The 23,413-nt window shown below is 40.0% G+C and overlaps 1 protein-coding gene across 6 annotated transcripts in view; it reads right to left on the bottom strand.

Annotated features, from left to right (window-relative positions):
* Positions 1-23,413, bottom strand: part of LOC123035996 (activity dependent neuroprotector homeobox) — a 64,453-nt gene that overhangs the window by 30,363 nt on the left and 10,677 nt on the right. For 2 of the 6 annotated variants that reach the window (XM_044454746.1, XM_044454750.1), the window contains exons 1-2: positions 12,390-12,410; positions 4,897-5,010 (exon numbers count right to left, since the gene is read on the bottom strand). The exons of 1 other annotated variant lie outside the window; for it this stretch is intronic. The gene's annotated coding sequence lies outside the window, so the exon portion shown is untranslated. Of the gene's footprint in view, positions 1-4,896; positions 10,047-12,389; positions 12,411-12,976; positions 14,153-23,413 lie in introns of those variants that run through there. 3 more of the 6 variants (XM_044454747.1, XM_044454749.1, XM_044454748.1) reach the window with 3 other exon arrangements.

The following is a 23,413-nucleotide window of genomic DNA, read 5'->3' as shown; positions in this document are numbered from 1 at the left end:
ATGTGGCCTAAACAGGCATCGAAAGGAAGAAAGCAGCAGCACAGCAGACATGGCTGTCTCCACACTCCCGTTGGATCTCAAAATGCTAAGATGGTCAACTTCTAACATCTGTTTTCCCCTTTTTCAGGAGAAAGAGAAGCTTTAGTGCCACTGCGATTCTTATGAGGATACTGGTACCTTGCTCCTCCCTTCCCCACCCACTCAAATATCCCCTCCCCCCCCCCAGTTGACTCCAAAGACAGTCTCCCACTCAAGGAAGGGCCCTCAAAAGTCAGAGTTACTATTCCAACCTCACAGTGTTTTTCCAGCATCAGAGCTGGAACTTCAACCTTTCCCATTACAAACCCATGAAATGTTGGAAGGCCATAGCATTGTATACCTAATGCTACCTTTCTGAGACAGAGTAATTTCTACTCAATATGGAATTCAGAAGTAACTCTCAGCATTTCAAATACCAGAATTCATATATATAAAATTATGAGAAAAAGAAGTTAGGCTAAGTACAACTGGAGTAAGCAGACTGAAGGCTTTAAATTATGAATTACATCATCAAGAATAAGATTGATTTAAGTAACTGATTTCACTCAACCCATAAAAACTATTTCATATGTTTCTTGAACAACGGTACATATATGACCACAAAGCCATGTTTGTTCACAACTAAATACAGTATTACTTACACTGTTTCATTCTTACAAGCAAGCTTTCTATTTCTTTGTCTCATGGCATATATTACATGGTTCCCTTTTTTTGTAGATTGTCTTTAAAATGTTCCTATATAAGGTCTTCCTTATGAACATGAGTTCAAGTTAAGCGTACAATCCTATACATGTCCTCAGAAAAAAATCCCACGGAGTTCAGCTGACTTACTTTCAAGTAAACAGGTTTAGGCTTGCATTCTTAATACAGAATACTTAATACAGAAGGATTTTTTTTTGGGGGGGGGGTCTCCTGCTGTCCTTTTCAGCCTTCTACTTTGGGGGCTTTTCTCATGATAGGCCAGCACACCGTAGATTAACCCACAGTAAAGGTGTCCCTTGTAAGGGGCACCTGTGGCCACCATTCTGAATAGGCAATCCCTGTTTGGGAGATACCACACAAAGTTGTTACTGGAAGATCCTATGCCAATAATACACCCACCACCCACCACCATATCCCCAGTAGTATTTGGGGTATAGTATAGTATTAGTATAGTATTTTTGATCCCAGATGAAAGCACTGCAGACAAGAAAAAACATATGAAAACACCTTTAACTCCATACAACCGCCCCCCCCCCAGGTTTCAATTAACCTAACAATGGCATTTAGTCCTCAGCAAGTACATGTAATGCAAACTTGAATTCTTCCTGAGGTCATATAAAACAATAAAATCTGCATGAAGATGCTAGGCCTACTGAGCTTTTCTCTGCGTAACAATAGTTTTGCTTACCAAGTTTTAAAAAAATCATAGCAAAACTTTTCCTCAGTAGATTTAAATTTTGTTTATTGAATGTTTTAGGTAAAGATCTTAGCTTTAAAAAGAGACCAAGATAACCAGTACTGAATTTTTTTTTTGCTCCTTTGTTTGGGACCTATCGTGTGGGGGTATAAAATTACCCCACAGAACTATTTCTATGGAGATTCTAGGATACTTTTGAGCCTCAGGCATATAGAAAAAAGTAAATGTTAGGAGGTTGAAATTTGGGACTTTTGTAGAGTAGAATATTTATTTCATTTTTATACTGCCCAATAGCCTGGGCTTTCTGGACTATTGACAAAACTTAAATTAACATAAAACAACAAAATCACAGCAATTGGAACTGAATCAGCATGGAAGCATAATAATGGTACAGGATAAAATGCAATACTGAAACTAAAGTTATAAAGTTAAACAGTTAAAATGCTGAGGAAATAAAAAGGTTTTCATCTGATGCATAAAATTCAAAGAAGGAGCCAACCACACCTCTTTTGGGAGGTCATTCCCCAGCTGGAGTGTCACAACAGAAAAGGCGCTCCACCTCACATCCTTTGGAGGCAGGTGCTGGAGAAGGACCCCTGAAGATGCCTTCAGGATCTGGTTAGGTACATATGGAATGAGGTAACCTGGTATCAGATAACAGATGATATCTGATATCAGATGAGGTATCAGATAACCTGGCCTTAAGCCATTTGTGCTTTGAATGTTAATGCTAACACTTTGAATCAGATCTGGCCTTGCTGGAAGAGGGCTGCCATATTATGTTCTTATAAGCCAATCCCCATTAACAATCTTGCTGTTCTTTTTTGAATCAGTTGAAGTGTCAGGACTATTTTCAAAGGCAGCCCCACTTTGTAACAATGTTCTAGAACTGGGGTCCTCAAACATTTTCACCAGGGGGCCAGTTGAAAGGTACCAGTGCTTGGACGAGGGCCGGAAAGGTGGTGCTGGCAGGACATGCAGGCATTGAGGTGGGGGGAGGGGTGGGCAGGTGCGCGTGGGCAGGTGAGGCAAGGCAGGGGCAGGCACGTACCACTATGAAGCGGCAGGTGCGCGATGCAGCGGCTTGCTCGCTTGGAGATTGTTTTCTCCGAAGGAGCCCAAAAAGATCTCCGTGTGAGCAAGCCACTGCCTCCCTGTGTGGGGGGCAAGGTGGGCAGCGGCGGGCATGTACATGTCGTGTGGGTGTGAGGCGCGTGGAAAACCTCTGAGGTGGGCCGGATAAATGGGCATGGCGGGCTGGACCCAGCACCCGGGCCGTAGTTTGAGGACCCATGTTCTAGAAGGTCAAGCCTATAGAACTATTTATGTCTAAGTTATGGTACAGAATGTTAGAGGAAGCCTTCAACCCCAAGAAGCAGAATGACAATTAAACAACCCTTCCATAACATATTATCTCCTTTAGGTTTATGCAACAGTTGTTTATCAGTTGCACAACCCTTTCCAGGTCTGCATGAAACAACAACAACTTTCAAGTGACTTGCTATGGATTAAATAACTCCGCAGTGTGTTGTCTGAATCTGGTCATTGCCTTGAAACAACACTGACCTCACAAAAAACCAATTACCAAACAAAACTAAATATCCATGATTAGTGAGCCAAAGTAAAACGTGAGAACTACTAGATGAAAAAAAATTCTGTCTAAATTTTCAGAGTTCTTTTCAGTAACTATTTTTATCCACCTTGATAATATTGTTTTTTAATCTTAATTCACTTCTCTGTCTTGTTTGGCCCTCTGTTGCATAAGGATGGAACAACAATCCCATCTAATCTGACTTGGGTTATATGTAATGGCAAACCATTTATTTAAAAACAAATAGGCTGCATACAAGTGAGGACAGTGGGTGTGTTTTCTGCATTTACCCCACAACCCACACTGTACTCCTTCACAGGTTGTGGAGGATGACCTGCAAAGGTCAAACACTGGCTTGTTGTTGGACTATCTACTGGACAGTTTAGTTCCTATGCACAATTTACAACTTCACAACATGCAAAACAGCTAAACATTAATTCTGGGTTAAAAGTGGAAAGAGACAGGCAAGCTGCTGAAGGCAATACCCCTGCTCATAAACAATTGAGTTTTCAACCCAGTGGGTTGTCTTTACATGCAGATAGGACCTGTCTTTGCACAACTGACTTTAGTCAGATAACCTGAAAGTCCAGAATTTTTTTAAAAGGCAGTTTGTAAGGTTTAAAAGGACACAACTATTTACATGGAATGAAAAAGCTGAGATATATACCCATGTTTGATTAGTATTTTATTTTAATTTTTTCTATACCTTTCTTTTTTTTCCCAAAAAATCTCAAGACAGTCTACAGAAAGGTTAAGTTGTGGTAACAACTAAAAACCCAAAGTGCCGGTACTTGATATGAAAATATAATGATTAAAATATATTACTTAGCAATTAAAAATGGGATAACTAAAAAGGTGTTGCAGTGCCACCAGAAAAAATTAAGGGTCAGTGCCAGGCAAACCTCTCTGGGGAGCAAGTTCCATAATTGGGGTGCTATAGCAGAAAAAGCTCTTTTCCTCATGACAGCCCCCACTACCTTTTTCAAGGAGGGCTGTCAGAGAAGGACTTTTGTAGTGACCTTGTCTAGAGAGACTCATCCAGAAGGAGATGCCCCTTCAGATAGCCTAAACATTGCAGGACTATATGTTATCGTTAGCACCTTAAATCAGGCCTGAACTTCTACTGGTAGCTAGTGTAACTGGTATAAGACTGGTATAATACGTTCCTTTCTACTGGTTCCAGTCAGTACTCAGGCAGTTCCTATACTGAACCAACTGCAGCATCCAGCCTGTTTTCAAGGGCAGCCCCATGTAAAGCATGTTACAATAGTCCAAATGGAAGATTATCAGTGCATAGGTTACTGTTGCTAGGTCTTGTCTATCCAGGTAAGGGTGCAGCTGATGGATCAGCCTCAGCTGGAGAAAAGCACTCCTTGCCACAGACACCACCTGGAATTCCAGGGATAGCTCCAGGTCAAGGAGTACTCCCAGGCTGCATACCCCATCCCTTGGGGGAGTGCAACCCCATTCAAGACAACTATCACATACCTGAACACTCAGCCTACCCACCAGTAACACTTCCATCTTATCTGGATTAAGCAACTTCATAAGACTGTACATGCAAATTAACAGGAACACTGGAAAGAAACGTATTTTTAATTCTCTCTCCTCAAATCATCAACATTGCATTTCTGGCAACTCTTACACATGAAAAGCAGCCTGATCCATACTGAATTACATCAAGTGGAAGTCCATTTTACTATGCTCAAAATACATTAGGTAAAATACTTTTAGGAAACATAGAAACAATAAATTTTCTCAATAATCCTATTCTTTAGATTGAATATGATTATCTATCATCCTAGACTACTAATCTCTATATCTTGCATGTTAATAGGACTCAGATACATAAACAACCAGAACATACCACTTTGCAGCTGCTGAAGACAATCAGCTTCCAGAGCCTTTCTATTCCTGTTAAGTTCCTCTTCTGCTACAGTTCCTGTATCTTATGACTTCTGGTAGGAAGTACCATTAATGCCTGCAGTAGTGAATCAGAATGAAACATGGTCTGCCATCAAAAAGGACTGTGTATGGTATTTTGGGAGGAACACTGTAAAAGGAGGCTATCGGGTGGTATAAAAATGAAATAAATAATAAATTACCAACAGCTAGTGGGGAATGCTTAGAAGCAAGACCTATTTTACTCAAGGATAAAGTGATACTAAAAATACAAAGCTGCCTCTCTTGAGCAGTCAGAACAGGCTGAAAAAAATAGCCCAAATGAGAAAAATCATCACGTACCTGTATGTGTTAATGTTAAAAAACTTCAGGGTTTACAATAAGAATACATGGCCACTAAATGTTCCCTGAAAGGTTCAATTTTCAAGTTAATGCTAATTGGCTCTTAATCATTAAATCAATTTTGAATACAGTAACACTTGAAATTTTGTTAAATTCACTGAATTTAGCAATTACTTTGCTGTTTCCCATAGAGCAGACAACTGAATGGTAGCTCTTTCATTTAAAGAATAACTGCAGAAAGGTCTAAACATCTGGTACAAAAGTGAACAATGGAAAAGGAAAAAGGGAAGGAAAAATGGGATACATACATGAGAAATGGGCCAGGGATGTAGAAGAGAGAGCAAAAACAGGAAGAAGAAACAAAAGGGTATGAGGGGATTGAGCGAGTGAAATGCTAATGCTAAGGAAATGCACAAGAAAGCCAACAAACATGGCAAAAAAGCAGTAAGAAACAATGCTGCCAGCTTAACAGTCCCTCTAACTTTTGAAACTTAACAACTTCTCCATCCCAGCTACCTGTTCTCCCAGCTCACACCTGGAAAGGCATGATAAAGTAGATCCTCCATCTAGTACTAGTCTAGAGGTTGGCCTGTTGGAAGCCCTCCCAGATAAGCCACAAAGATGGGAGTTCTACCCTCCAGCTTACAAATCAGCATTTCCTATAATTAACCTGCAGCATAAGAGATTGTTAGCCTGTATCATATTCATGAGATCCACATTGCATATACAAGACTGGAGGCAAGTTCATATGGGACTACTATTCTTGAGGCACTTAAACCGCTATCTTAAGATCATCTTTTTATGCACGTCTGATAAAATATTTTCAATAATCCAAAGAGACTAACCTCATTTCCACAAAGATGCCTGAAAGCTCTCTCTATGACCTAGTACATGGGATGTAAGGTAGCAGTACTAATTAAGTCTAAGACCTCAGAAAGCTACCAGACAAAAGTAAATGAGTCAGTAGTCTGATTCATTATAAGGTAGGTTCCTATGTTCAAGTGATGATTTTTCCTTAATCTATTGGTTTTCAGCAATGGCTCAGACGCAAGGGATATATTTTGCAACCAAGAGGTTTCAGATTTAATCCCTAGCATCTCCAATTAAAGAAGTTTGGGTAGCAGTGAGCAGAATACACACAGAACAGACAATATAAGGCTAGATGAACCAATGATGTGATAAGCACATGACAGCTCATATGCTTTGAATCTGTGTTCTACACACTCACCACCTTAACTGTTATGTTTCAGCTTAATTTACTGAAGCCGTTTAGTAGTCAAAGTTTCCTAGTGCATCCAATTTCAAAGTCAGCTTCAGTTAACAGCTATGCTGTTTTTACACATGTACACTCAAGCACAGAATGAAAAATATTGTTTTGTCCATATGAACTAAAAAAATAAGTTCTACTGAATAACATAAAATGTGAGTAAAGTAGGATTTAAGGTTTAAACCTTTGTAGTTACTAATGGTGAGAACTCTAGTTTCAGTTCCATTGGAGTGAGCCCTGTAGCCACTGGCTCACCTTCTTTGCTGTTATGCAGTGTTTGATTAAATATTCCAACAGTTCAGGAGTTTTAAAAATAAAAATTCCTGCTTGTTGGTAGACAAAGTCTAGAAACAGATGACTCTCCTGGTAAAAGAGTGAGCAATTAGATATGGTAAAGCAGCAACATCATTTACTTGATTTTTTCTCAAAGAGATACCCTTTCTGTTCATCTCCTACTTACATGTTATTTGCTCTACAATCTGGTGCAATTAATTGACCAAATGCCAGCCAAGTATTTTGGAAGAATTGAAATAAAGCAAATAAGTATCTTCACTCAAAAGACATCTACATCAATTTGGTCCAGACCATGTGGTTGAAATTGCAGAAAAACACAACTCTAGGCCAGGAAAGTGTTTAAAAGCATGTACACTTCGGTGAAAACAAAGTTAAAGAGTCCTGCATCATCTTCAGTAGAGGAAGTTAAAACGTGCTAGGTGGTTCAATATTTCAGAAGGTGTTGGGAAAGTCTGGGTACCCTGTATTCAGGTGCAAGTGTTGCTACAGTACCAAAGGCAACTGGATTGGCATTGATAGTAACTTGGCTGATGGGTGATAGTCTGTCCCCTCCCCCCTTTTTTTCTGCTCTCTGCAAGGAAAGTGCTTGGTCTTAGGCTTCTTAATCCAACTCAGGACAAAAGATTTCCCTGGTGTTAAAAACAACCTGAGAGACCCTCTGGCACATCGTATAAAGGAGTAGCAATGACAGAGTTGTGCCAGACACAGTTAGAACTAATGGGATCAAAATGAGGCAGTCAGTATCATTCATGAGAACAGACAGACCTAAGTACATCAAAGGCCCCAAAGTTGATAAAACCTTTCTCAAACTGAGGGAGGCAATTACAGCTTCCAGGTGAGAACAGAGCCTGGATGCAGTGGGCTAAACAGACTGTTTTAAGCTCCAGACTTCTTGGTTGGAAGAACCTATTCCCAGAGTAAGGCTCTTAAGCAGGAGCATTAGCTTTGTTTAATCTGTGATGTAAAATTCTGGTAGTGTTGGCACGCATTAACTAGATGCCCCTATCCCGGACAAAGAAAACATAGAGAGGGCCCATCCCAAGAAAATGAATCAAATAGGTTTGGGAATGCCAGGAGAACACTGAGAAAATAAAAAAGCAAAACATGGTAAGATTTAAAAAAAAAACCTACAAAAGAGAAATTAAAAAAAGAAAAAAATATGGCCAAATTGCTCAATCACCATACAATTTGGGAGACATCACCAAATTCTCTTTAACTCTGCTATTCTATTATATCCCTCAAACAGAAGCCATGAGCAACATTCAGAAGAATGCATACCAGACTGCCAAAAGATTGGCATTTTTGAATGGCACTGCACAGACACAGGACCACCATGTGTGTGCTGCACAGGAACCATGAAGAAGCATTTAAAAACCATGAACACTGAAAAACCACGTGTTTAAAAGAGGAATACTGCATGGCATTCACACTAGTAGTTCTGAACCAACCACTTTCACTTGAGTCTCAGGCAGACACAGTGGCCAGGAGTGCCTTCCTTCAGCTGTGGTTGATATACCCACTACAGCCATACCTGGACAGATGGAAGCTGGCCAGTTACCCATGCTCTGGTAACATCCCAATTTTACTATGTAATACACTCCATGTGGGGCTGCATCTGAAGACAAACCACAAACATCAATTGTTTCAAAATAGGGATGTGTGGCTACAGACAAAAGCTAATCTGCATGTCTCTATTATGCAGGTATTATTCCATTTGCTTTGGCTACCAGTTGAAGTCTGGGCCCAATTTAAAATGTTTGTATCGGCATATAAAGCCCTAAACAGCTTGGAACCAGCATACCTGAAGGACCATCTATTCTTACATGTACCTTCTTCTCTGGTAAGATCTGGGTTAGAGGCCCTTCTTAAAGAACCATCTCTCAAAGAGGTGAAGGGGATGGCAAACAGGACGGCTTTTGCAGTGATTGTACCCCATCTTTGGAATGGGCTCCCTAAATAAGTTCACCTGGTACCTTCATTACTAGCATTTTGGCACCGGGCAAAGACAGTTCTATTTTTCAGATATTTTAATACTGATTTATATATATTCTTACAAATTTTAATTATATACTATAATTGCTACTATACCTGTATAATCTTTAGTTAAATCTATGGAGATGTCTGTATTGTATTACTTTATGGAGTTGATTTTATTGTTAGTTTTATAGTGGAATTGTGCACCACCCAGAGAGCACATGCTGGCCTGCAAACAGAGTTTATAAAACAAACAGACAAACAATAGTGGGACGCTGGAGGAGGTCTGTTCGTATTATGTGACCCAGAGGAAGGAGACAACATGAGCGTAACATAAGTTAACCGGACTAAGCAGGGGAAGTGGGAAACAGAAGGGTATGTGAATGGATGAAGTAATTTGTGTATCATTTGAAAGAAGAGAGGGAAGGGGAAAGAACATGTGTGTCAATGAATGGGCTGGGTGACAGAAGGAATTGCCAACACAAAAACCTGAGTTACTATGCATCTATGATACTGTTCATTCCACACATAAAAGCCAGTGTGGTATAGCAGTTAGAGCACTGGAGTGGTTCTCAGATCTACTAGCCCCCATTCAGTCATGAAATTCACTGGATTACATTGGACTAAGCACACACTTTCAGTCTAACATACATCATGAGGCTGCTGTAAGCCACTGTGGGTTCCTTGCAAGAGGAAGAAAGTCAGATTATTAAGTTACTGTGATAACAGGGAGGAAAGAGACTCAAAGCTGGCAATACTGAAAATAGTGTGCAACTGTGTTGCATGCAATTTGTTCTGTTGCGTTTTAGTGCCTGTTCTCTTACTCTCTTGCTACAAGAGGGAAAGAATTACAGAACAAGAGTCTGGGGTTGTCGTGCTTTGTAACACAGGTAAAACTTCCTACTTGTTGGTATTTTTGTTATATGGCTGGATAGTAATAAACCGGGGGAGGAGGGAATAGAACATCAAGATCCCAACTGCGCTTAACAGGGCAAAGTATGATAAGGGAGGCTGGACTGACCAGAAACCGGTTGAAAATTATTCCCTTGACCATATGGTGGCATACATTACAAATACCTTAGCAGGGGGATTGTGCAAGCTTACCTGGGTACCTAGTTCCACACCAGTATAAACAAGAAAACTAAGATCATGGAATCCGGTCCTCTCACTTCCAGGGAAATAGATGGGGAAGAAATGGAGGTAGTGACAGATTTTATTTTCCTGGGCTCCAAGATCACCGCAGATGGGGACTGCAGCCAAGAATTTAAAAGACGCTTGCTTCTGGGGAGGAAAGCTATGGCAAATCTAGACAGCATACTAAAAAGCAGAGACATCACCCTGCCAACAAAAGTGCATATAGTCAAGGCTATGGTTTTCCCAGCTGCAATGCGCTCCCCAGAGAGGTCCGCCTGGCACCATCGTTATTTGTTTGTCGGCGCCAGTCTAAGACCTTTTTATTTAAAACTTATTTTAAGTGTTAATTTATTATGGAGGATTTTAAAAAAAATTAAGCTGAGATGCACCGGGTTTTAATATTTTTAGTGTATAAATTTTTATATGATTTTGTTTGTTATGTGAGCCACCCCAAGGCTTTGTTGCAATGCGGGCGGTATAGAAATGTTATAAATAAATAAATGTATGTATGTATGTGGCTGTGAAAGCTGGACCATAAGGAAGGCTGAGCGCCGAAGGATTGAGGCCTTTGAATTGTGGTGCTGGCGGAGACTCCTGCGAGTCCCTTGGACTGCAAGGTGATCAAACCAGTCAGTCCTAGAGGAGATCGACCCTGACTGCTCTTTAGAAGGCCAGATACTGAAGATGAAACTCAAATACTTTGGCCACCTAATGAGAAGGAAGGACTCCCTGGGGAAGAGCCTAATGCTGGGAACAATAGATGGCAAAAGAAGAAGGAGACGGCAGAGGCTGAGGTGGCTAGATGGAGTCACTGAAGCAGTTGGTGTGAGCTTAAGAGGACTCCTGGGGATGGTGGAGGACAGCAAGGCCTGGAGGAATGTTGTCCATGGGGTCGAGATGGGTCGGATACGACTTTGCAACTAACAACAACATAAACAAGAAATATAAGTGGGAGTGGTTGTAGTGCAGAAAGATCCCACTGCATTCAACAGAAAGTCTTTTTGCTCCAGTGCAGGATTTGAAGGCCTGCATCTAAGGCTGGGCCAGAGATACAGAATAAGAATGTTGCTTGTGTACTGCTCAGTACACAGTCTAACAGCCTCCATTTCTAAGCTGCTGGTGATGGTGTTAGGTATGGCAGTAGATAAACAAGGACAACTGATCTTGGGGTTTTTCTTGGGCTGCTGTGTCAGCACTGGCTCAGGAATTCATGACCACCAAGTCAACCATAGGGCTGTCTCAAAACATCATTGACCCAATATATAATTACAGGTTTTGTCCAGTTGTTGTTTGTACTGTGATGTAAACGGAAATAACAATAACTGGTAAAAACTGGACAGAAAACCCACCCCACTTGCAGCATTGAGATGATCTGTCCCCAGAGACTACAGAATCAGCATCAGGTAGAGTTTACAGGTGACAGGGCTAACAGTGAAATGAAATGGGCCAATGGCACTATCACTCCTAAGTGCTTCGCTCACTAGGAAGCCCCATTTGTACCTATGGGACTTAAAGTGGCAGGGCACATGAGAATTAAAGTGCAAATGGATCACTGTCAAAACTGTTGAACATGGATAGAACGCTACTTGGCAGGGAGGGCAACAAATGATTTCTTCATCAACTTTGAGGAGCTGGCTAGCACATCTGTTCCATGTACTTTGGCATTTTACTTTTACACCCACCCCAATAATTTCATTCAATTCAATCCTTTATTTATTACGCCACCCAAACATCATATAAAAATCTCATATATTGCATTATAACCAGGTAACCTTCCCACGTAAAGACCCACGGAACTGCTAAGATTGGCAAGAGAGGCCACACTGGTTGCACTTTAACTTGCAATCTGCCATCTGGTAGCAACCCAGAAATAAGCCATAGTGACACACATTTTGTGAAATGCTCTGCTCTCTGGTATTCAGGAACTACTAACTGTAGGGTACTTTAGAGACCTGTTAAACTTATGTCTTCAACCAAGCATTTCCTGACTCATCTTACTAGCCAGTTTGTTCTGACTTTCAAAAGTTTTAACTGGTAATAATGTCTGACATTTTAATCTTATACTGTACGCTTCTGTATGCATCTTTTCACATATGGCAAGTGGTTTGTAAGTCATCGTCATCATCACCACCACCAACTGAAAACTCAGAATGAAAAGAATCATAACATTCAAGGAACCCCAAAAGCCATCTGTTTATTATTTCTATACTGCCCCATATCACACAGGGACTCAGGGAGGTTTACAAATTTAAAGTCATATACGCAGTTCATAAAATACTCATATTAAACAAATAATAAAACAATAAAACAGAGCAACAACCACAGGACAACAACTGCAGCAGCTATAATAATTTAACCCTCTGGCACAACAAGAAGTAATAAAATGATATTCAAAAGTAACACAAGACTTAATGATTAAAATCACTGGGAAATAAAAAAGTTTTCACCTGGCACTAAAAAGATGGCAAGGATGGCACCAAGCATGCCTCTTTGGGGAGCATATTCCAGAGTTGGGGTGCCACTACTGAAAAAGTCCTTCTTCTGGTTGCCAATCCCTTCTTTGGGAGGGGGGTTCGCTGAGAAAGACCTCAGCAGATGAAATTCATGGTCTTGTAGGAAAATATGGGACAAGGCACATCTTTAGATAACATGGCCCCAAGCCATGTAGGAATTTAAGCGTTAGAACAAACACTTTGAATTGAGCCCAGATTTCAACTGGCAGTCAGGGCAACTGAAAGAAGACTGGTGTGATGAGAGGATTCCATTGGAGAGTTCTCATAAATAGCTGTACTGCCCTGTTCTGGACCAAATGGAGTTCCTGGACTGTTTTCAAAGGCATCTCCACATAGAGTGCATTGTAACAGTCCAGACACAACATTACCAGAGCATGGATAACTGCGGCCAGGCTCTGTCTGTCCAAATAGGGATGTAGTTGGTAAATCACCATAAGCTGATAAAGATTCTCTGTGCCACTGAGTCAACCTTTTGACTCTAGTAACAATTCTGGGTCTAAGAGTACCCCCAAACTACAAACCTTGTCCTTAAGGGGAAGTGCAGTCCCATCCAGGACAGACTGAAAATTTCCCAAATGGACAATCCACCCACCAACAGCACCTCCATCTGGTCTGGACTGATTCTCAGCTTACTGGACCTCATCCAGTCTATTACCAGGTTCAGGCACTTAAAATGGCCACGGCCACACCTGAATTTGAAGAAAAAGAGAGATAGAACCAAGTGTCAGTTGCATATTGATGACAACTCAGGATAACTCCTTCCAGCAGTTTCATGTTAAAAAGCATGGGGGGGGGAATAGAACCCTGTGGTACTACGTGGCATAATTGTCGTGGCACAGAGCAATAATCAGCCAGTACCACCTTCTGAAATTGGTCAGCCAGGTAGGAGGGGAACCACTGTAAAGCAGAACTTCCAACTCCCAATCTGGGCAGCCTATCCAGAACATCATAGTCAATGATGTCAAAAGCCACTGAGAGGTCCAGGAGGATAAATACAGCCACACTCTCCTGGTCAGTCTCCAGGCAAAAGTCATTCCACAGGGCAACTAGGGCAGTTTCCATTCCAAAATCAGACCTGAAACCTGAATGAAATGGATATAGATAGTCCATTTCAGCCAAAGGAGCTTGGAGCTGCCCAGTTACCAACTGCTCAAACATATTCATAACAAGTCTATAATTATTCATATCCACTGGGTTCAAGTATGGCCTTTATAGGAGGGGCTTAATCACAGTCTCCTTCAAAGATGCTGGTACCACTCCCTCTCTCAAAAAGGCATTAACAGCTTCCTTGACCCAGGTGTGAATCTCTTCCTTAGTCTCCTGATTAGCCATGATGGGCAAGGGTCAAGTATAAAGGTAGTAAGTCGAAACTTATCCACATCCTCAGGCCTCAATAACTGGAACTCATCCAACAAAACTGGACCCAACAGTGTTCTGGATGTCTCTATTAATGGAGCAACATTAACTGTCCAGTCCAACTCATGACAAACCTAAGTAACTTGATTTTCGAAGAGTTGTGCAAACTTGTCACAGCAAGCTACCAAGGGTTCTATAATCTCTCCTGCTGGTCCAAGATGTAAAAGGCTACGGACACTTAGAAAAGCTCAGCTGGGCCAGAATGTGAAGATGCAATGCTGATGGGAAAAAAAATCATTGCTTTGCTGCCTTCACTATCACAGAAAAGGCTAGATAATGAGTTCTAAGCCATGTCGGTCAGACTCTGAGTTTTCTCCACCCAAGTTCTAGCAATCTCCCCTCTTGTATCATTTCCCTCAGCTCAGATGTATACCAGGGAGCTGGATGGGCTCTGCTTGGGGAGAGGGAGCTTGGCTGAGATTGTGAGCCATCTCCCTGCTTCACTTAATAATTTGGGCTTTGACAGGATTACCAACCAAGACAAGTATACTGGAGAAATTTTCCTGAGAAATAAATGGTTCCAAATTTTCTTTGAAGGTTTATAATCCTTTATTCAACTCAAATTAAGTCTTAAAAGGACAGTGTTTAATAATAAGGATTCAAAGACACGCTGAATTAACAGTATTTATTAACAGCATGTAAACAAATAGAAGCCAAACGAAGAACATAAGAAAGGCCACACAAGATCAGATGAACTGTCCAAATTTCAGTTCACATGGTGACAAGCCAGCTGCCTTAGGATCCTTTAAGCAGGGTGGATACAAGAATTCCATCAGCAACTGGTGTATGTCAGCATACTGCTTCTGATAACAGAAGTGGTCACTGATAGCCTCTGCTACCATGAATTTGTCCAATCCCCTTTCAAGTCATCCAGATTGGTGGCCATCACTATTTCCTGTGACAGAGAATTTCATAATTTAAGTGTTATGAAGAACTTCCTTTTATTTGCCCTGAATTTCCCACCTATCCACTTCATGGGATGACCACAGGTTTCAGTATTATGATGGGAGGAGAAAAATGTCCCCCTTTCCACTTTTTCCAACCATACCTAATTTCAAACATCTCTACATGTCCCCCTTACTTTTTTTCTAAGCTAAGCAATCCCAATATTTGAAGCCATTCCTCAAAGAGGAATGGCTCTAACCCCTTGATTATTTAGTTGCCCTTCTATGCAATGAACTGCACTATAATTGAGAGATTAAAGAAATGATCTTATGGCTGCAGATACTGTCTGAGAAGCCGTAGGACATACTGGATTCCCAATTCTGACAGCAGACAGGGCTTATTTATTTATTATTTATTTATTAGGGGAACTTCTATGCCGCCCCACTCACTGAAGCCTCGGGGTGGCTCACAACCATAAATAAATAGAATCCTATAAAACAATATAAATTAAGTCGCCCTGGCCAAAGAATAAAATAAATAAATAATCTTAACAATTAACATAACGTTTGAATAAAAAGGTCTTCACCTGGCGCCGAAAAACAAATAATGACGGCGCCAGGCAGACCTCTCTGGGGAGCGCATTCCATTGATTGGGCGCCACCGCAGAGAAAGCCCTCCTCCAAGTACTTACCCTCCTAATTTCCTTCACGGAGGGTTCCCAGAGAAGGGCCTCTCCTGCTGATCTCAAGGGGCGGGCAGGCGGGCGGGCGGGCATATATGGATGTAAGCGCTCCTTCAGGTAACCACGGCTTTCACCATGAAGCAGAGTATTTGAGCTCTGACCATGCTCTCCTTTTGTCCCCTTGCAGCCAATACAAAAACAACCACGGTGGCTGCTCTCTGAGAACTTTGGAGATGGGCTAAAGGAGTGTTTTGGGGGAGGGGGGCAGGGAAAGGAAAAAATTGGGTAGACAACGTGAGGTATCCTGTAGTCATTCCAGCCTCCTACCCTTCCTCCTTCAAGATGCCCCAGTTAGATGTGCTTAAAAAAACTCATCTAACAAGAGGACAAGGAAACAGACAATTTCCACCATTCCTCCTATTCTGAATTGGATGCCCATAAGTCTCTTTGAGTTCAGGAGAACACCCCAACAGGTCAGCATCTTGAAAAAATCTTTTAACTAAATCTTGACAGCTGATTGAAATAGCTGCAAAAACCTTGCTTTCTGTATTTCTGTACTGCCTTTCTGGGAACAACCAAGCAGATTCACTGAAGAAATTTCAAGCAGAAATGAGTTCTATAAACTTCAAAGTTGGCAACAGACAATTTCTGTAATTTTTCTCAAAGGTCTGAAAAAGACAGCACCTCCAGCAGAAATTTATTACTGAACCTCACTGGCTGGCTGAGGAAGTACCTTAAATAAATTAGTTAAGCCTAAGGCTGTACAGGGTTTTTAATGTTTTTGCACACAATATTCTAAAATTTTGAACTGACTCAAGTGGAATTCATAGAAAATATCACTGCAAGCAGCAAATTAGCTGATGTCAGATGGTCCCTCTTTTCTCTATCCTGAATATCCCACCAATATATGGGTGCTATCATGAGATCTATTTTCTCCACACCAATTCCCTTTGAATTCTTCTGCATCATGAATATGGTAGTACATCTAAATCCCAAAATTTGAAACAAGAGAATGCAGATGCCTAGGCGCATGGTATCTTTTACATTTACTGCAATACAGGGAAACTGCAAATAGACAAAAAGGGGGGAAATCCGTGTGTAAAACAAGGGCTAGAAAGGCCATCTCCAACTTGGAACCCCTCCTTTTTTTAGACTACAATTTCCATCACCCCAGCCAGCGTGGTCTATGGACAGACTTGACAGGTTTTAATTCAAAGCATCTGGTATCAATTAGGGGGAAGGCTGTGCTACAACATATGAAACTTTAAGCTAATATTATTAACTGAACTGCATTTTCTTGAGGAAATATCTCCAGTTCCTATTAGCAGACAACAGTAGAGACAGTGGGTGTCAGAACATCAAACACTGAATTGCAGACACTGCTGGCTGTTTAAGAACTGTTTATCACAGCAAGTGCTTTCCTTACACTATTTCCTGTGTTTCTCCAAAAACAAACATTATGATAATCATTCATTGAAAAGCAACAAAAAAGGCCATTCTGTTCACTCTGCTTTTGAAAGGCAAAGAGCAATCAAAATCTTTTAAGGCGCAGGTCATCCAGCCTCTGTATCCCATTTCAAGACATATAAATGAATTAAATTATTTTACACACAACAATTATCATTAAAAAGGTGACCAGAAACCCCTAAATAATGTAATAAAGTAATTTTGCACAATGTAAAGGAATTTTTACAAATAAAACTGCAATAGTCTAAGTCTAAATATAGTAAGATTACAGAATTATATTCTATTACCTCAGTGAAAGCATCGAACATCATAGACAAGATCTAAATATTGCTTCAATATTTAGAGCTTTAAGTAGTAGTGTGGCAGTATGTTACCACTGAAAAATAGATCAAGCATGAATTAGAGTCCAGTTCCTCAGATGTATACGTTATCTTCAGTTGACAGTACACATACAAAGGTGGAAAGAAACTGAACCATGTTATCAGAAGGAATTGTAGGAAGAATCTGTGACAATTATGTGAAAGCCTAAAATGCATTCAAAATAAGCACAATGACCATTCCCAACAGCCATCATTAACTATATGATAATATACATCCTAGCACTGCTATGTTAATATTTAGTCATCTGTAGGAAACATCTCAATTTCTTAGGACACTCTACTGCTAAGCTCAAAGTGGCCATGTATGAACAAAGGAACTTCACTATCTTTAAAAAAGTAGAAATTCCATCACCTTTCACCTGAACCATGGTAATGGTTTCCTATCCCACTAAAATGTGCTAATTTGCAATTCAAGGATGTTTGCATTTTAAAATTACAGTGGTACCTTGGCTCACAAACTTAATCCGTTCCAGGACTCTGGTCATGACTCAAGTTGAATTTCCTCATAAGGTTCAATGTAAATAAGGTTAATCCGTTCTGTAACCATTTTTTTTTTAAATCAGAAAAATGTGAAGCAAAGTGACAAAGAACAACAAAGATCATGGCCATCTCACCCCTACCCACCCCAAGGACGAACATGGCCACCTCTCCTCCCCCCAGCACAGCCATCAACCCCGCATGCACCTGTCATCCCGGCACACTGGGGGGGAGGGAGGGCGCGACTGTGGGTGCACTGAGGGAGGGGGACACGGGCGTGAATGGGGCACGCTGGGGGACAGACATGGACGCAATCTCGGCCATCTCCCCCCCCCGCCCACAGCACTATTGCAGCCAACGCCCCACTCGGGGGAAGGTGGGAAGATGGCCACAATCGAGCTGGTTGGAGGGGGGGAGATTGCACCCGTCTTTCCTGCAGGAGTACACCCATGATCGTGCACGTCTTCCTTGCATAAGCACAACTGCGACCATAGCCATCTCCCCACTCAGTGGGTGGGGAGATGGTTGCGATCTTGGTCACCACCCAAGGTGGAGTTCGCAACCCATGTCAAAATTTTCACGACATTTTTGTTCGCGACCCGATTTGGTCGTGAACCAAGGTGCTCATGAGCCGAGGTACCACTGTATTGCTCTTATAAATGGCAAGCTCTGCTTATTCTGCAAAAGTTTTAACTTAATTTCAGATTGTATTTTTTACATTACATTTCCATCAGACTTCAATGTTTACTACACTCCTGCCAATTGAGGTTAACACACCTCATGTATCCAATGAAGTAGCCTCTAGCCCATGAAAACTAAAGCCTCCCTTAATAACTGGTTTTAAGGAATGCAACATTTGTTGCAACATACCCAAAGGTCAAAACACCAATTCAGCAAGTGTTAGGATGCTCCACCACATATTTATTGGATCCAGTGTATTAACAGAAGCACAGTAAGGTATTTTCTTCCTACAGGTTTTAATTCTTACTAATGGCTGGGGATCTTATCAAGTGGTATGACTGCAGTATATTAATTATGTAAGGAATTGACCTGCATTAATTAGCAATCAGGTGACATGATACGGGGGGATACTCCCCTGAGCAATAATTTTTTATGGCTAAATGTATCTTAAGGAACAGCTTCCTTCCTTTTCTGAATTCTTCTCCATTTCAAGTATTTATGCATTTTGAAAAAATTAAATATCTGACACACTTAAAAAGAATTCATGTTTCTTCTAAAGTTTTTTCTAAACAAAAGATCAAAATCAATAATCGTATCTTATATGTGCTGCACTGTGAGGAAGAACATAGTTATCAACACTTAATCTGAGTCTTATTTTAGTGTTTTCACCTTCTTTGCTTTCAACCTAATTCATAACAGTGCCCACCAGGAATATTTTTTCCATAATTCATCATAATAAGGGTTAGGGTTAGGACTGTGAGCTCCTAGATTGGTGTTTTAGCCAATTGTTTGAAAAGATGTTAGAATAGTTAACATTGTTTGTACTCCCTTGTGTTCATGAAAAGGGACTGCAGTTGTAAAGGGGTGTATGATTACTAAGAGTAAGACCTGACATTAAGAATAGGCTGCCACCCTGTTAGCTGTGTCTTCATTTGGGTGAAAACATTCAACTGTGTGTAATAAAATCATAGCAATATGGTATAAGTAATCTGATTTAGCTTCCTGATAATAATCCAAGGCTTTCTTGGTGGATTTTAAAAATATAACAAAATACTTTATTTCAGTTGAAGAACAACTTGGTTAACATTAAATAATCTGAACATGAAGCATGTTAGCCCCAATGGATAGAACCAAGGCACTATATAGGAATAGCTCAAAGACACTGCCCATATAGGTAACAATAAGCATGCAAAATGTATACAGCAGATAACATGCAAAGTCTGATTTTAAGAATACGATGCATGTAAGCTAATATAGTTTATTTATTGTAAGTTGTCCCGAGACATTTGTAGGGGATAGGATACAAAGGCTTTTAATAAATGAAATAAATAAAATAAAAATGATTACATGTGCACAGCTGTATAGGAAATATATCATGCATCAATTGGAACTCTCCTTTAAATCAATCTATGCACACATAGCAAACAATTTAAAAATAAAAGAAAAACCACACACAAGAATAATCTTAACTCAAACAGATGACTTCAGAGTAGAAGCAAGCAGATTGCCTGCCACGGCCAAACTGCCATGCTAGACTTTCCCAAGGGGTGGGGTCCTACCATGATACCCCCGTCCACTGTGTCCCCATGAAGACAGAGGTTATGTTGCTCTGTGCCTCTCCACACAAAGAGAAGGATCTTGAGAATGAACTTGATTCGAAAGTAAAGACTTGACTTGGGACATGGAGCAAAGGACTTGAATACATCACTGAGTATAAGCATGAATAAATACTATGAAAAAATTAAAACATCTGCCTCCCTATAGGAAAAACTAAAAAGAGAGAAAACAGTACTGCAGCAATGCAGAGAGAGACAGGTTTTCACTTCATAAAACAAGCACAGCATATAGAACCATCTTCAAATTGTCTGTACCGCTCAACTTCAGCAAACTCAACTACCCCTCTGGAAATGCTCTTATACAGTATAATCAAATATGTGACTATCTCTTATTCCCTGTAAGTTTTTCCAACATATTCAAATAAACTACACAATCTATTCTGAATCAAGCTTATGACTAGAATTGAAAAGCCAATCTTCAAGAATAGCACCATAATCTCAAATGTAATTTAGATGCACAGGACAAGAAGCTCATGAGAAGGAACTACATCTGCAGCCCTATTCACATGACTTGTTCACACATTCCTAAAATTATATCCCAGAAAAGAAGGTCCCACATGGAAAGTTGAACAACTCCCATTTATTAAGTAGGACTAAGAATCAAAAGGACCACAACTGGAAGACACCTTTCTTGCTGTAAGATGTATCTTTCTTGCACTCTCCTATTCACTGCAACTAGATCAGCTGGCAGCAGTTGGCAAAGATGATATGACAAGAAACCTTTCTATCAAGTCTCTAATTCCTACCTGTAGAAAACCAAAAGCATTACAGTACTCTATAATTTACCATGTACCCCTTTCATTACTATCTGGCTTAGAAATATAAAACATGCTCTCCAAAGCTCTAAACCACATCTTATTCTACTATGCACTAGTCTGACATATATGGAAAGGCTGTTTAAGAAAAGGGCAATTAATTTGTATATTGCCTAGAAGCAAACTTTCTCCATATTGTTTCCTTCTAAGTGATTTTATCGTAAAGGTATATTTTGAAACTTTCACCAATAAACTGGCACCAACAATATTCTAGTATTCCTTATTAACAAAATGTGTTGTGAATGAGACATGAAATTGAATTTTCTCATTAAAAAGAGAAATATGTAGAACTTCCAATTTCAATCTCATTCATGAATATAATGAAAGTCAAGCTAGAAAACATTTCAATTTAATTTCCAAACAGATGAAGATACATGTCTTGCTTAAACAGAATTAACCTGGCAAGATCTTTGTAAAGCAACTTCACTAAAAGGCACCAAGTGGGATTCAAATCCGTTCTTTACTTGTACAGGTGACATCCAAAATTACTATTTTGTAAAAGACATTTGCTTGATTCATTTCAGTACGTCATTTAATTTTCACTATACATGGTGAATTATCACTTCAGGGAAGGCATGATTGTAGTATAAATCTAGATTTCAAACCATGGCACCCTCTCCCATGCACTAGATTAGTTGGATCACCAAGGCTTAGGCAAATGGGGTGGCATATAAGTCTGCTAAATAAATAAATAAATAAATCTGGACTGTTAGACATACTTAGTCCCTATGAAATCAACTGGACTTTAATCATGACTAACAAATCCCAACCAAGAGACTAAAGAATGACTAAGTCTAGACTCAGTGCTCAACCTCTGGGGCATTCCTCCAAGTGCCAAGCCTTTGAGAGACTTGGAGGGTGGCAAATAGAAACAAGGCCTTTTCTATGGTAGCCCCCCATCTTTACAACAACTGTGGCCTGCTGTGGCCCACCTAGGGCGAAATTTGCCAGCATTTCAGCACCAGATTAAGACATCTTTCTTTGTAGAGGCCTTTAAAGATCTCCCTGGACACCCAGGGGCCTGATAGGTTTACTGAGGTGCCTTTTTCCTTTCTTCTTAGCATTAAAATGCAATTAAAAGACCAGGCAATTTCAAATTATTTTAAACTTTTAAAATGTACTGCATTTTATTATTTTTATCTTGTTGTGAACCACCCTGACAGCTTCAGCTACAGGTGGTACAGAAATGAAATAAATAATACTAATTAGTAGTTATTAATCTGGATTCAACATTTGAAAATTGATATCCTGCACTGCAGTCCATAGCTTTCAGTAGCAGTTACTAGTTCACTATCCTTGTTTATACAACCACAAATAGCCCAAGTTCTGCAGCAACCATTAATCTCAACCTTCTCTTTCCAGTATTCAGCACAGAATTGTGACATTTTATATCCAACTTAATGGTACTTTTGTGTTTCAGACATATTGAGGAAATTTTGTACACAAATTTATAAAAATAATTATCTTTAAAGAAATTCTATCTGATAACTATTGCACCTATTATGTGACACTGAAATACAGACACAGAATACCAAACTGCATAGAATTAAATACTAATTAAAGGTAAGCCTTACAGTTACTCTTACAAAGTTTAACTCTAAAAGCCTACTGTCGCTGAAAGGACCACTATTTAAAAAACCTGGTTGCTCAGAACACAAACGCAGCATGATACCCACTCTGTACTGGCAATGCAGAAAATGTTTGCTGATGAAATTTAAACCAAGGAGTTCAGATATGGCTTTATTTTAATGATTCTGGCAGGTTGTCACTTGGAAACTGTAAGAATATCAATCTGTTTATTTTATGCAAACTTGTAACTCTAGCAAGACGACTTCTCTAATCATAAACCATTTGGGAAGATTTCTAGACAGCAAATTCTCTCAACTTATACATTACCATGCCTTTGATTCTTTTATCATTATGAATACAATTTTTAAAATGTATTTTCCCACTGCAATTCACAAAACTAGTTAATTCTATGCACGGATGTTAGTTTACTGAGTCCCAATACTTCTCAAGAAAAGCATGAACAGAAAAGATCTGTTAATAGATATTTGGATACACTACTTAACCCAACACAGCAGCTCATCATATAATGCTACTGATAGCTGCAATCAATGGAGGGGTAACTAGGGAAATATCAAAATCTCACTCAAGTTTTACACATAACCAAGGTTCATTAAAGTAAAATTAAACTCCATAGAACCCAAAAGGTGGAAACTGCTTAGAAATAACCAGCCAAGGTTAGTTATATTTCAAGATGGACAGGACTACAGTCCACTTGGAAATAGTAAGCAGAAAGCATGCTGGCTGGGGATATGCTTACCACAATAAGCATCCATTAAAATCTCTGCTGACCATACTACTTCCAACGCTATTTGCACTGATTGCTCATCCTACTGTGGAGGTCCTTTTGTGCTCTAAATCATTGAATCTACAGCAGAATTTAACAAAACTGAGCCAAGCGACCTAGTGAGATTAAATTACTCCCTTTAAACAATTTTCCATGCACCTTCAAAAACAATGTTGCAATTAAAAC

Source organism: Varanus komodoensis, unplaced genomic scaffold, assembly GCF_004798865.1.
Source record: "Varanus komodoensis strain SLA01 unplaced genomic scaffold, ASM479886v1 scaffold8, whole genome shotgun sequence".
Classification (NCBI taxonomy): domain Eukaryota; kingdom Metazoa; phylum Chordata; class Lepidosauria; order Squamata; family Varanidae; genus Varanus; species Varanus komodoensis.
The sequence above is the reverse complement of the archived record's forward strand: the minus strand, read 5'-3'. Positions and strand labels throughout refer to the sequence as shown.